Here is a 14,052-nt window from a genome sequence, read left to right as displayed (position 1 = left end):
AGCATTAAAAAAGGAGCTAATGCTTTTGGTTTTCTTGAATGTTTTGCCACAAATAAGTGGGTGGATCACAGCAACATATGTGGGATGAACTTAAATGGAGCAGACCTTTGGGCTGTGCATTTAGGGCTTGATGCCTGTGGATGTGATCTGGGTGTTCATCAGTTGGAAGTAGGTGGGGAGAGGGACCTTGATACCCCAGTTTATCACAGGGTGGCTAAACTGCAGATAATGATGTGAAAGAAAACGTGGGTTTATGATGTGTAATAGCAGTTTCTTTCTGCTACTACAGAAAGGGGAAAGGGGAGCATTAGTGTTACCACACAAGCAAGAGCTCATCCTTAATGCTTGTGTATCTGAATCATACACAAGATATTTCTCCATTCCTTAATTAACTTAGTAATCATAGAATCATAGAACGGTTTGGGTTGGGAGGGGCCTTAAAGCTCATCCAGTTCCTACCCCCTGCCACAGGCAGGGACACCTTCCACTAGACCAGGTTGCTCAAAGCCTCGTCCAACCTGGCCTTGAACACTGCCAGGGATGGCGCAGCCACAGCTTCTCTGGTCAGCCTGTGCCAGGGCCTCACCACCCTCACAGGAAAGAACTTCTTCCCCAGATCCAATTTAAATATTCCCTCTGTCAGTTTAAAGCCATCCTCATAAAACAGGAGAGCAATAACTCTCCACCCCTTCTGAAAGGAACAGGACTCTTTAAGAAAGTTTCACTCATGAGTGATTTACCACTTCTTAAAGCTGAAATAATTCTATTTTCATTGTGCTACTTTCTCATTTAAGTGAAAGGTCGGGTATTTTACTTCTGTGTAACACGAAATGTGCATCTGTAGGGAGAGGAACAAGCATGAGTGTTTCTATATGATTCTGCATTAATGAGCAGGTATGGAGGTGATATTTTGTTGTGAGACTGGCTTGATTACTTGCTGGGATGAAGAACAAGTTCATCCATGGATGTTTCTCCATGGAGGTTGAAATACTTAACTGACTGTGTGGCTTAGTGTATTTTCTTTTCTGCGGAGAGCTGCATGGAGAGTAGAAGGAGTATTATTTTGACAGATTTCTGGTTTTTTAGATGTGCTTGTTTCACAATAAAGGAACATTATGAACAAAGTGTAAAATATTGTGTAGAAAAGTTTGGGGCACCACACCCAGTAGATGAGGAGATAGTTCTCTGGTACAGGTGGTGTATATACCTTCACTGAAATCATGACAAGTGTGCAGAATATAGTCTGATGTTGGCAACTGACGTACAACTCCTGAATGCTTTCTTTTTCCAATATCTGGATCTGCATAAAATATTAATCCAGATATTATTAATCCATAAGAGAATACAGCATATGCTTTTCTAGTTGAGTATCGTGTCTAGCAATACCTGTAGGTTTTGCCTTGCAAATGTGTTAAAAACTTTGCAAAAGAGTCCAGTCTGATATTTGGAAGTACAGAAAATTGTGTGGAGTTGGTACAACCTCAAAGAAAAAAAAGAAAACTTCATCTTGGCTTTCTTGCTTGTCTCAGGCTAAAATATGACAGTTCTGCCGTGTGAAAGCCTTCAGAGTGTCGTGCACAGTGGCTCTACACAGTAATAACTGATGATTGGGCCACAGATGTTCCTGATGCCTCTTTAGCTTTGTTTATGTCCAGCCAGATAAAAATCAACATGTTGAGTCCAACCTGGCTGTTGCAGGTGGCCCAGCTGTGACTGGAGTGCTTTGAAGCCATTATATGAGCACCTGAACTACTGCTTAGTGAGGGGATGTGCTAATCATCCTCGATTACTTCAGCTTTAATGGTGCGTTTGTAAAAACCTATTAAGATACATAATGAGAGAAAAGTTACTTAGGATTTTCATGGTATATTCTTAATAGCTTGAGCAAGTGTTGATGTGAAATAGCTAAATAGTATTCCTGTTGAGGAGGGAACATTAAAAGAAAGCTGCTTAGGTGACTGAAGTGGGACTGCAGCAAAACTTTTCAAGTTTTAGTTAATTTTGAGTAACACAAATCATGTCCTAGCCATCCCCCATTAGCTTACATCCAAGTACTCCACAATCATATGGCTTCCTCTTAATTGTGCATGCATTGTATTTTGCAGATAAGCAGTTTCTGAGGAGCGAAGGACTTGAGAAAGGGAACACCCGCTCTTGAGGTATGAACTGTTTTTCTAATGACAACACTACATCTTTAGTTAAAGCAAAGGTTTGATGCAGCTGTCTTCACACACTAAAACTACTTCTGTTCCGGAAAATACAGGTCCCGTCTAGAGTTCTGAAATGTCAAAATCTCTGACAGAAGTTCCATAGCAAGGCTTGGCAGAGCAGGCATGCCTGGCTGTGACAACTCGGGTGTTAAATGGATGCTGAGAGAGTCTGTGTGTCTTTAAAAGGCATTATACAGGGAGTTCTGTGACTCCTGCAGAACAGACTTGCCTGAAATGCACCTACCTTTCCATTCTTTTATGTTAAAATCTTATGTTAAACACTGTATTTTCTATTCTTTTGCATCATTCCTTTTTGGGTATTTATTAAAGTTTCTAACATTCCTCTGCTCTGTTCAAGCAAGCAGGGCTGGTGTGTGATGCAAGGGATGCCCTTTCTGGCCAGCTGGACCTTCTTTTCTTGCTTTTTCTGTGTCTAAGGGCAGATATCTTCTTTAACTTGGGTATTCAGATCTTTTTATCAGTGTAAGAGGACTACAGAAAATTAAAATGGGCACACTAGGCTAAGAAAAAAACAAGTCTGAGTTGATTTGTTAGGAATTTGGAGCAGCAGGTCATCCAAGTTTCTTGTTCTAGCTATCTTTTGTGGAAGACACCCTAAAGCCACACTTTCACTGGAGTCTATCATCAAGTCTGGAGTCAGAGGATATTTGAGGTGCAGGTGCTCACATAACATGTTTTAATGAAGGAATTAGATTTCTTCATGGTGTTTGTATGCATTGAAGGATCCAGATGTCTTCTACGTTACAGTTTGATCATCTTGGCAGTGATTGATTGTTCTCAAGTGCTGCCTATTTCTTCAAGTCCTAGAAGCAGTATTAGCTTGTTTACTAATTAATATTTTGTGCTGCCTTAACCTTAAGGTAGTCTAGAATGTAAACCAGTGAAACGCAGAGCATGGACTTGTGTAAAAATGTCTAAGCTGTTAATGTCAGGCTGCCAGTACCATCCACTGATACCTGGCTGTAAAGAATGCAGAAGAGTCAAATGGATGCAGTTGAATGACAGCTTGGTTTAACATCACCACCTGCATCCACTGTGATTTACTAAAAATATCTTAAAGTGACAGTAGCCTTGTGTGTCTCTTGAAACTGTGTTCTGGGTATGGGCTAAAGTTGTTTCTAAAATGTCTTTTTTTAGTCTCCTTAACTGGCTGGAGCAGAGATAGCACTGATAAGTGCAAAAGCCTGGCTTTTCAGTCAGGCTGATGCTCTCTATGTCCATTCAGTGTGTGACTGGAACCAGGGGCAGCTGCATCACTGGTTGGTTGTACTGCATCCTGTGACTGCCTGCCAATACATCTTAAGTCCTTCTCTGAAAGCTGTTTGAACAAAAGCCAGATAAGATGGCTTATCTCCCTCTGGGCTGGATGGAGGGAGGGGAGGTGCCCAGAATGCCTTGGGTGTTTTTCACCGTGGCCTGGTTGGAGCTAAAGAGGTCATGGGAGGTGGACTCAATGCAGGCAGTGAGTGCTATGCGCAGCTGAACAGAGAAGATGCCACAGACGTGTAGGAGCACTACATTGTCCTTCCTGCATGGTCCAGTCTTGAACTTTTTTCCCTTTTCCTTTCCACTTCACTTAGCTTTGACCAGTGTGATCTTAATGGCTGCCGGACTCCCTTTGATGTCTGGAATTGATCTCAGGCTTCAATTTACTTGTCATGTCGTTAACTCCCAAGTTGTGAGTTTGGTATGCAATAATTTTCCTGCTTTGTTTTCCCCATTGTACAAAAATCAGAGTTAACAGTGTTAGCCGCCTCCCGGAGTCCCAGGGATACATATACTTGTACTTCTCAACATTTGTTGTTCTGTGGTTTTAGGACATGGTTTTAGGACATGGAAGCCAAACAGGTGTTTCCCACAGACTGTATTCAGCAGCTAAAAATGCTTCCTGAAGTAATTTATCCGGGAACATTTAATCCACGGTCATTGACTGCTTAGATGAATGAAGAAACTTCCTCCCCAACATCCTTTGGAGCAGCCTGGGAGAGCAGGCAGCAAGGAGGAAGTGTTTGTGTGAATCTGGTGCTAGCTAGTTCGTTCTTGTTGGATGACCTGGTTGAGGAGTATCTTGGGTTCTTTACAAAACCTGTTCATCTTGGCTTGTCAGTCTGAAATAAGTGGGTTCTTCCTGCTTATTTTGTTAGAGCTCTTTCAGCCAAGCACAGTTGCATGTTTGGTCATACCTGCTTTCTTAAACAACAAATACCGACTATGACTTGTGGCACTGAGAACTTCATTTGGTTATTGTATTGGGTACATGTGTATAAGTGAGGAGAAGGTACTTCTAAAAACACTACCTGCTGGATTAATTTGTATTTTTTGTATAACTGCTCTAACTGGAAAGAAACATGCACAAACCCACATCTTTAGGATCCTTTTATTGATCAAAAGTGAACTAGATTGGGGCTGCTGCTGATAATAATTGTGGTAAGAGCAAGTAGCTACTTGCTGTGTGACTCTCTGCTCCCCTCCTGCAGCAGTGTTTTGCCTACAGAAAATTCTGCTCAGACAAGGAGAGCAGATAAGAAAGCTTTCTCTGCCTCTGTGCTTTAGCTAACCAGGAGTGAGTGCTTGTCCTTGAGAGGATTTTGCAGTTTGCTGGAGGGGGGGCTGGTGCATTATCACCCACCCTTCTAAAAGGGAGCTGAGAAAGTATGGGCTGACCTTCGAGGGTGAGAATGCCAAGAACAGGGCTGAGATGTAGCCCTTGAAGTAGGAGAACACCTGTGGGAAGAAGGCAATGCTACCATGTCACTTCACTACTTATGGTTTTACTTCCTTAAAGACATGTGGGCAGATCCTCTAATTAAATTTAAAAAGGTGGATTTTCTTTTTTTCGGTATTACACTGCACAATGATTTACTTGGTCATTTATCCTTCTCCACTTGGAAGGGAAACTGCATGTGTCAGAGGCACAATACTGTGATACTGGATGTTGCGGCTGTACCTGCAGTAAGGAAGTGAATCATTCTCTAAAGAAACTCATAGACTGTAGCTGATAACGTTGCGGGGAGACCTGAGATTTTTTTATTGCTCTTTCTTTCATGAAAGCTCAGCTTTTGTTTTCTAACCAATGCCTTGTTTTTCAGCCATCGTTGAATGTATTTGTTATCAAGAGCACGGAAATGTAAATACAATGGTGGTTGAACTGCAGTAGCTACTCCCTTCCTCCTCTGCTGGCTTCCTGCATACATTTTGGAAGGCGGAAGCTATTACCCTGCATTAATTCATTTCAGAAATGAGCATTCTTCCCTCCGTTGCCACCCCATCAGATTTTAAACCCAAAGGGTATGAGCAAAGAGAAGCAATTGCTCTCACATATCTTCCTTGAGACTGGTAAGTGACATGAGGCCTCTTGCTGAAGCTGCTCTTGGCATTTTCCTGTGCTCCAACCTGATGTAAGAGTTGTCCAACAGGGCATCTTGTTTTTTTCCACCTAACCAGAGAAGCCACACAGGCACCATTCTAGCTGAACTAAGTCTGCGTTCATCAGCTGGCAACATTTGAGCATGTTTCTTAGAAGAGAAACTAAAAAGTAGGAGCAATGTTTTGCCCAGACTTAAGTTTGAAGTTACTTTTGAGAGTTGTTTTCCTAATTGTGATTCTGCTTGCTCTAGCTGGGTTGCTAGTAGCTAGTGCTGGTCGCTTTCTTAGGCAGGCAGGAATTTTGACACTGAAACCAGCTGAAGGTAATGGGAAGATGGAAGGGGTAGAGTTTGTTCTTTTGAGTAGCTCAGGAAGAATTGGGTTCAGCTGTATGAAGGGTGTAAGTAGTTAAGTGTACCTCAGACTAGGGCTGTCACGTGGTTTTTTACAAAGTCTGTCATGAACTTTGGCAGTAACAACATTCTGGGGAGAGTTAGTTATCTCCAGTTACCCAGGTCTACCTTGCCTAACCTGACACTTCTAATGCTATTAATCTGTCTATACTGCACTAATGCCACTCCCTTTTCAGAACTGAGGAGTTCCGTGATGCTCTTATGGCACTTGGCCAACTGCATGACTGAAGTTGGCTAAATAAAAATCCCTGGTATCCTCTCTAAGAATAAACATCACGTGAGAGCAGCAGTGTTTCCCTGCTTTGAGAGAATTAAAATGGCGTGCTGGTAAGAAACAACAGCAGCAGCTTAAGGACTGAGCTGGCCTCCTTCTCTGGCTAAAAGGGATAAGCTACAAGTCTAGAGGAAGCAGAAGGGTCTGGCATGTAACCTTTAGCTTTTCTTGCTGTTGAGTTTGTCAGTCTGGGATGACATAGTGCTTTCAGAATGTACTGTTCTTATAATTCAAGAATCTGATAAATACCCTTATGAAGGAGACATGAACATACTTGCTTACCTTCTGGTCTAACGGTGTTCCCTATTGGGCCTTGGCCTAGAGCTTAAATACCTTTTAACGTGCTATTGAACAAATTTCTGAGCACTTCACTGTATTTTTTCCCTTTTATGCCTCTTGGTAGCATGGGAGGTACTGGGAGTTTTGTAGGCGCCTGGTAACATTGCCTCTAGTGGGCCTGCATGCGGCTTGTGTTATGGCACAGGAGGAATGGATGCTGAGATAAATGGTATCTTGCAAGTAATCCCCTTGCTGAGGGAGAAGGTCTCTGCTCTGCTCGCCTGTGGTACATTAGCACTGGTAATGGAGCACAGGAATGTGCCTTGTATTCTGTGGTCCCTCAGAAAAGCGTGTTGTGCCCTCTGGAAGGCTTGTGGTGACTCACTGGACCTTTCTCCTCTTTGCATATGATTCTGAAGCTAAATTATCCTTCTACCTTTGTTTTGAAGCTGTTACATTACCAGATAGGAGTGCCTCTTTCTCTTGGATCACAGGCAGGCAATGTTTACTTCCTGGCTTCTAGCAAATCCTTTCATGAGCTATTGTAGCCAAAGGCCTCAGTTCTGCTTGAAGAGGTGCCCAACTGTGTTCAGCAGTTTTAAAGTTGTATGCTTCTACCTTCATTTTAAAGGACTTCTGATTTTTTTTTTTTTTTAACTTTATATTTTTGTTTTCTTACTTGTGCGTGGGCACAAATATCCCTACTTATAAGTATACCAACAATTACATGTTGTGGTATGGAATACCCCTTTGGCTAGTTTGGGTCAGGTGTCCTGTCTCTGCTTCTTCCTGGCTTCTTGTGCCCCTCTTCACTGGCAGAACATGAGAGACTGAAAAGTCCTTGACTTTAGAGTAAGCACTACTTGGCAATGACAAACATCACTGTGTTATCAATATTGTTGTCAGGCTAAAGCGAAAACACAGCACTGCAGCAGCTAATAGGAAGGAGAAAAATAACTGTTACATGTGAAATCAGGACAGCTGCTTATGCTTGGTAAATGGGCCCATTCACTCTAAACTAGTTTGCCTACATGGTTGCAGAGTTCTGCTCTGGCAGATGCTCTGAAACCTTGGTTGGGCACTAACAGAGCGTTTGCTTCTCCTTTTTTAAATGTCTGCTTCCATAATGCTTTGAGGTTTTCGAAATGGCAAGCCACCACTTCTCGACTAGTTCAAGTGTGTCTGTTCTATGTCCAGGTTCCTTCTGGGGCATGTTTGTCAGCTCTTGAAATCCTGAGGGGAAGGCATGATTCTCCAAGGCAGCTGCTGACTCCATAAACCAATTTACTTGCTTATAGCTAAGATCTTGCAAAATTTGCATGTAGCTAAAACTCATTTCTTAGTATGGAACTGTGACTTGTTTCTTTCTCTGAAAGTTTTTTGACCTTCCACTAGTGGAAAGCTTTAAAGTATTGTTTGCTCTGTGCTAATCTACTGGGAAAAGCATTGACAGGTTTGTTGTTCCATCCATCTGGTGCTGAAACATCAAGGTAGTGATGAGTTGTCATTGACAAAAACAGTTTGCTAGTCAACTTTCTCATTTTGAAGCTACTAGTTCTGTGTCCTGATCAACAGGTTCTCATGCTGTATAATTATGTTGTCAGGAGAGATGCTTATTTTAATTAAAAGTAAAGTAGCTACTGTAATATAGTCACTAACACAACTAGAATTATTTATCTAGGCAAAGGAGTAAAGTTTGTATGTAAACTGAGTTCCTGTAAGCAGTGATGTGCATACTTGGCTGCAGCCAGGGGAGCAGCGTGGTTGTATCTGCGGTAGCTGCTCTCTGCAACCTGTGATGTTTTATGCTCCTTGCTCAAATTTTATCTTGCTTTTTGGTTAACGCTGGCTAGCATGTTGGTCTTGGGGTACTTCTCTAGGGAGTCCGCTTGCTTGCAGCTGATGACTGAAGTTTCCAGCCTTTCTTGTGGGCATCAGATCATGTATCTGAGTAGGAGAAGACACAAAGCTGCCCTTTAGGAGGTCTACTTGCAGAAGTCTTTCCAGTACCATTTTTGACTTTATTTATCCTTCTTGATAATCCTTGTGAAAGAAGGGGGCCAAGTTGCTGAAGGAGCTCTTGCCCCTTTCTGCCAACCCATTTCCACAAGCTTGAATTGTTCCTGCTGCTATACAAAAAAATTAACCTGGATTTTCTAGGCTAGCTACAACAAACTTCTTGTTGTATGCATGAGATACAGTATGGATGTAACATGTTAAATACTATTTAATGGCTGCTTATTTTACTCTTCAATGACAGCTTCTTTTGACTAACTTATTTTCAGAATCCGTCCTTTGTGGTCTTTCCTTCATATCCTTTCAGAGGTGCATAAGGGAAAAATGTTGTGATACCATGAAGGCATTGGCGGCCTGTACAGCGGTATTACAACCATAATTCAACTGGACTTAGATCTCTGAAAAACTTTCCTCGCAGCATGACTTGAGCTCTTCCTCATCTCCTGGTTTGTAGTTCCAGTGTTCATACTGTACGATAACAATAACAGAAGAAATCATCTTAGAAAGTAAAGCCAAAATTCTCACATAAGCACAAGATCCATTATTCTGGGAGCCGCATACACAAGGCAAATGTGAAGTAGGATGGATTTAGAGGAGCTGACAGGAGGACTAAGTGAACAACTAAGTGAATGAGGTGAACTTCTGTAGTGAAACTTCTCCCTTTTTGAGTGCATTCTTTAGTTGTCTTTTCCAGGTCAAAGCAGTGAGATGGCCTTGTGGGGAGAAGAATGAGGAGGTACAAAATTCCTAATGAAAATGAGAGTTATTGGCAGATACTAGGAATGTGCCACCCTGCCCTTCTTCCCAAGAGAAGGGACTCTTCAGCAAAAGCCAGAAAGCCATTATTTTCTGGGTTTTGCTCCTGGGGAGGTGAAAGCTGCTTTTCTTCCTGATGCATGTGCTATTAAAGGAAAGCAGCTGACGGGAACAGCTGCTTGCCTTGCCCGTTTGGTTTGTGGCTTAGCAGTCAATATGCAACACAGAAAGAAAGTGCTTTGCTAACAGCAGAGTTTTTATGCCCTGCCCCCACTCTTGAGTGTCTTTCCCTCTGTTCTCTGCCAAGTGAAAACAGGAGACTCTTCCCCTCGTGATTAATGAAACTCTCCTTATTTGGTGCTGCCTCTCCTGGTGAGCAGCACAGAAAATCTTGTCTTCTGTGAGGCAGCCTGAAAAACAGCAGATGAGGATGGCTCTGGGAAGCTGCCTTTTTAAGTTGTTAAGGAATAAGTCATTTTAGAGCTAAAACTTACAAGTCTGTGGAGAAGGTGGGCAGACTCCTTTATTTTCCATAGATAGGCATTTCTGATTTTTGGAGATGACATAGCAGGTTTTTGTAGGTCTCTTATTTCAACTCTTATAGGCCTTTGCAGAGCAAGGGACTTGAAAGTCCCTCACAGTTTTTATCTATGAACTCATCTTCCATGCGGCTTTTTTGAAGGCCAGCCAAGACCATTAATCCCCACCTTCTAGAGTCCCTAATCCCTGCTGGGGCTTATAGGAAAGTTATTCTTGTACTTGCAGCAGAGCTGCTCTGGCAGAGCATCTATGGTGCTGTAACTTAAGGCAAGTTTATTACTGTGACTTTTTATCAGCTTGGAAATGGTACAACTCATAATGGAGCAATCTAACTTGGACGATCTTACCCCATCTTGTTGAGTGGTTAATAGTAGTAAAATTGCCCAAAGGGAGGGAATAATTTGGGAAGTTGGTGTTCTCTTATCTCATCTTGCTGTGCTTAAGTATAATTAACAATAGTAAAATGCTCTTTGCAGGCATGAATACATGCCACATATTTTTTTGGGAATGGATGCAAATGAAGTGAAATCAGGGCTGGAAGTGCTCTGCTGGGGTGATTCTTTGCAGTTGTATCACTCTTCCTTTTCTTAGCCTGACACTCCTAAAGCCTCTCGGCTCTGGTTTTTGTCCAGTTGTGGCTAGGCTGATGTAAGGCCCTCTTCCTGTGGGAGCCTTCCCCCTTCCCACAGCCCTGACGTGCTCAAAGACTTTTCTTTGGTTCCAAGTGTTCAAAACCTATGTAGATGAGCCCCAGTGACGTGGTTTAGTGGTGGTGGTCCTGGAGTAATGGTTGGACTTGATGATCTTAAATATCTTTTCCAAACCAGTTGATTTTGTCTAAGTAAGCTTCTTGAAGCACTAGGGACTAGTCCTGGTGAGCTTCCTTCCATTTGTTACCCTTCTAGGCTTCATTTGTGATTTGGGCAGAAGGGAAATCAGAAAAATTTTTACCACAGTTCATGTTTGTTCACTCTTGACAGTTTTGGTAGCGCTGGTCAGCTCTCTTTGTGTTAAATCTTATGTTGGTGGAAGTGGTTTCTTAGGCAGCTTAAAGGCTCTTGCTGTCAAATGTGCTGCCTCTCCAGTGGTACATACCATGGGGAAGTTACAAAATTCATTTCAGGCTTTCTGACAAACACAGAGCAATTTCAGTGTCATTTCCAGGGATGTGGTATTGTTACTCTCTTGGGTGTCTGGAGTTTTTCATCTCTGGGTTCTGTGACCAGAATTTGGCTCTTTTTAAAGGCCAGATAGCAAAAGAAGTTGCTGTCTTATCTTTTCTGCTCAGTATATGCCTATAAAATATATGCCTATAAAATAGGGATATACTTTATGCTTGGCATTTCCATGCATCTCCTGGAGCCCTTGTGTCTCATTACTTACCTGCTTAAAGACACGTTCTGTAAAAAGTATCTCCTCAACCTGAGCAGAGAACTCGAAATAAGGTCAGAAGGGAATGTAACCAATGGAAAACCTGCAACTGAGACTCTGAAATCTGAGGTAGCAACCACAGTCTCACGCCCAGTACAAGTGCCCATGCACACTGAACTTCACACTGAGATCTTTGGAACAGGCGAGGCCTAATCTGTGCCATGTAAATGCTGTGTTCCAGAAAAGTAATGCTTCTGAATGTGATCATTCTTGAGTAAGGTAAGTTCAGCCTTCTCAGGTTCTTTGACAACTCTCAACACTTTCAGAGCAACAGCTGGGCCTATTTTATGACCTCTCATGTTTTCCTGAAAGCTGTGCTTTAGGAACAAGTTCTCTAAAGGGAAATGCATGGATGCGTGAACTTCAATGCTTTGTCTTCAGATGGTGCTCTTCTTCCTGCTGTTCCATGAGGCAGAAGTTCACTTGCTGCGTCCGAGCCTGTGGCCACATGTTGCTGTGTGGGATGGGAAGTGTGGTGCTTTGGACAGGGTGCTCACAACCAGGATCAGCAACTCATCAAGGGGCTGCTGTTTTTTCAGCCTCATGAGTTGGTTGTAACAACTCGTGGCAGTATGCTAACAAAAGCCCAGATATTCGTATTAGTAATGATAACATGCATAGATAATACTTGTTTTTACCTTAAGCAGCATTTTCATATACTTTTCCATGCAGGAAGAAGGTGGGCCATAGTGAGAAACTGATCTTTCTTGTGTGTATACATGAAATTCTTGCTTTTGGAGCTGACCTCCCAGATGCATTCTGGTTGTCTTCGTAGTTTTGCAAGTCAAGCACTTCCTACTGTACTGACTTTTGGCCTCGCACTGTAGACAAACTAAAGCAACTGCAGACAAGTAATAGCTTGTGGGTCTTTTGAAGCAGCAGGAGGAAGACTTTGTATATTAGTAAGTAGGATCAGTGGCTGCCTTTCTGTTGCAGGACTCGTTAGGACTCCTTGAGGTAGCATCATAGCACTCAAAGTAATTTTAGCTCTTGAATTAACAACAGGAGAGTTACCTGAAAATTTGAATGAACAAGATTGGCCATTGCATATCAGAGATGCAAATTCTGGAATGATTCCTCGTTTTTTTTACATAGCCTTGTCTTATTTCCATTGTTATCAAAAGCCATTGCATGAACGAAATTCTGTCTCTACAGCAGGACTGTACTACTGTGTGCTCTCCACACTGCTTTATCCTTTCAGCTGGGACAGAAATGCATCCTTTCCAAAGCTGTATGAGTGCCCAGGGAGATCGGAGACTGGTTTTGGTTTGGTTTTAAGGCTTGCCTTCAAGATGCAAAATGGAAGTGCTTTAGGACATTCTTGTTCTGTTCATAGGCTTTTGATCATTGGTTTAAAAAATATGAACAGTAGCCTTCAAAACATGTCAGAATCACAGAATGGTTGAAGGTGGCAGGGACACTGGAGATAATCTAGTCTAACCTTCACAGCTTAAAGCAGGGTCACGTGAAGCATGTTGCCCAAAACTTGGTACTGTTGGGTTTTGAACATCTTCAAGAATGGAGAATCTACCACCTCTCTGAGCAGCCCTGCTGCTCTTGAGCTCTTAGTCCAAAGTATCTGTACTGGTAGTGTTGGTTATATGGAAGATGATTAATTGATTTCTTTGACTTTCTTTTATTGTCATAACATAATCATAACGTGTAGTCTTAAAGTACTAGTATCAGCCTGGAGAAGAGAAGGCTGCGTGGAGACCTCAGAGCAGCCTTCCAGTATCTGAAGGGGGCCTACAAGGATGCTGAGGATCGGCTATTCATCAGGGACTGTAGTGACAGGACAAGGAGTAACGGGTTCAAACTTAAACGAGGGAAGTTTAGATTGGATATAAGGAGGAAGTTCTTTACTGTGAGGGTGGTGAGGCACTGGCATGGGTTGCCCTGGGAAGTTGTGAATGCTCCATCGCTGGTGGTGTTCAAGGCCAGGTTGGACAGAGCCTGGGGTGGCATGGTTTAGTGTGAGGTGTCCTTGCCCATGGCAGGGGGTTTGGAACTTTATGATCCTTTATGGTCCTTTCCAACCCTAACTATTCTATGATTCTATGATTTATTTATTTCCTTCTCTAATAACAGTTCTGGCTACAGTAATCAGCTTGTGTGGAAGGAGTACAGGGAATAGCGCAGTTGGTCCTCTCCAGGACGCTTTGCTCAAGCAGAATCCACTTTCTTTTGTAGGAGTGGTGAATGTTAATTTGTACATGGCAGGAGAATTTCTAGCCTTGCAGGTGATCTCTTGCCAGGAGCCTGGCTGCATGGGTGGCTTGTCTCTTTGTTTTCGGAAGCAAATGCTTAGTGAAATGCATTAAACACCAGGCTGGGAGGCTGAAAATGGCACTTCATAAAACAACAGAGCTAAGTTAAATGTTGGAATGACCCAACTTCCTTGTGGACCAAGATCACTATAAAAGCAAGTTCTTTTGGCTGGTGCTGAGCTTGTGTTTTAAATGAACATTGAATGCCTCTTTGAAGAGTCTATTGTAGATGCAGATGGAAAAGTTGAGTGATGCGCTGATCTATGTGTTAGCATAAGGCCAAAGTTTCTTGAAAACCATCATCCTGGTTGACAAGGCTTCTGCCCTAGAGAGGGTGGAGCAGCCATCTTGTACAACAGTAATCTTGTTGTGTTTGTTACAGCTCTAAATGTATAATCCTGTCACAAGGTCTTTCAGTATTTAGTAGCTGTTAGAATAGTCTCCCTCCAATGAAGGAAGTGAACTCCAAGGAATTTTTC

General features: G+C 42.5%; 1 protein-coding gene across 3 annotated transcripts in view; it reads left to right on the top strand.

Annotated features, from left to right (window-relative positions):
* The window catches only part of MAP4 (microtubule associated protein 4), a 166,965-nt gene that overhangs the window by 30,480 nt on the left and 122,433 nt on the right, over positions 1-14,052 (top strand). For all 3 annotated transcript variants that reach the window (XM_080611880.1, XM_080611881.1, XM_080611882.1), the window contains exon 2: positions 2,106-2,159. The gene's annotated coding sequence lies outside the window, so the exon portion shown is untranslated. The remainder of the gene's footprint in view (positions 1-2,105; positions 2,160-14,052) is intronic.

Source organism: Psittacula echo (assembly GCF_963264785.1).
Source record: "Psittacula echo genome assembly, chromosome: 2".
NCBI classification, from domain to species: domain Eukaryota; kingdom Metazoa; phylum Chordata; class Aves; order Psittaciformes; family Psittacidae; genus Psittacula; species Psittacula echo.
The sequence above is the reverse complement of the archived record's forward strand: the minus strand, read 5'-3'. Positions and strand labels throughout refer to the sequence as shown.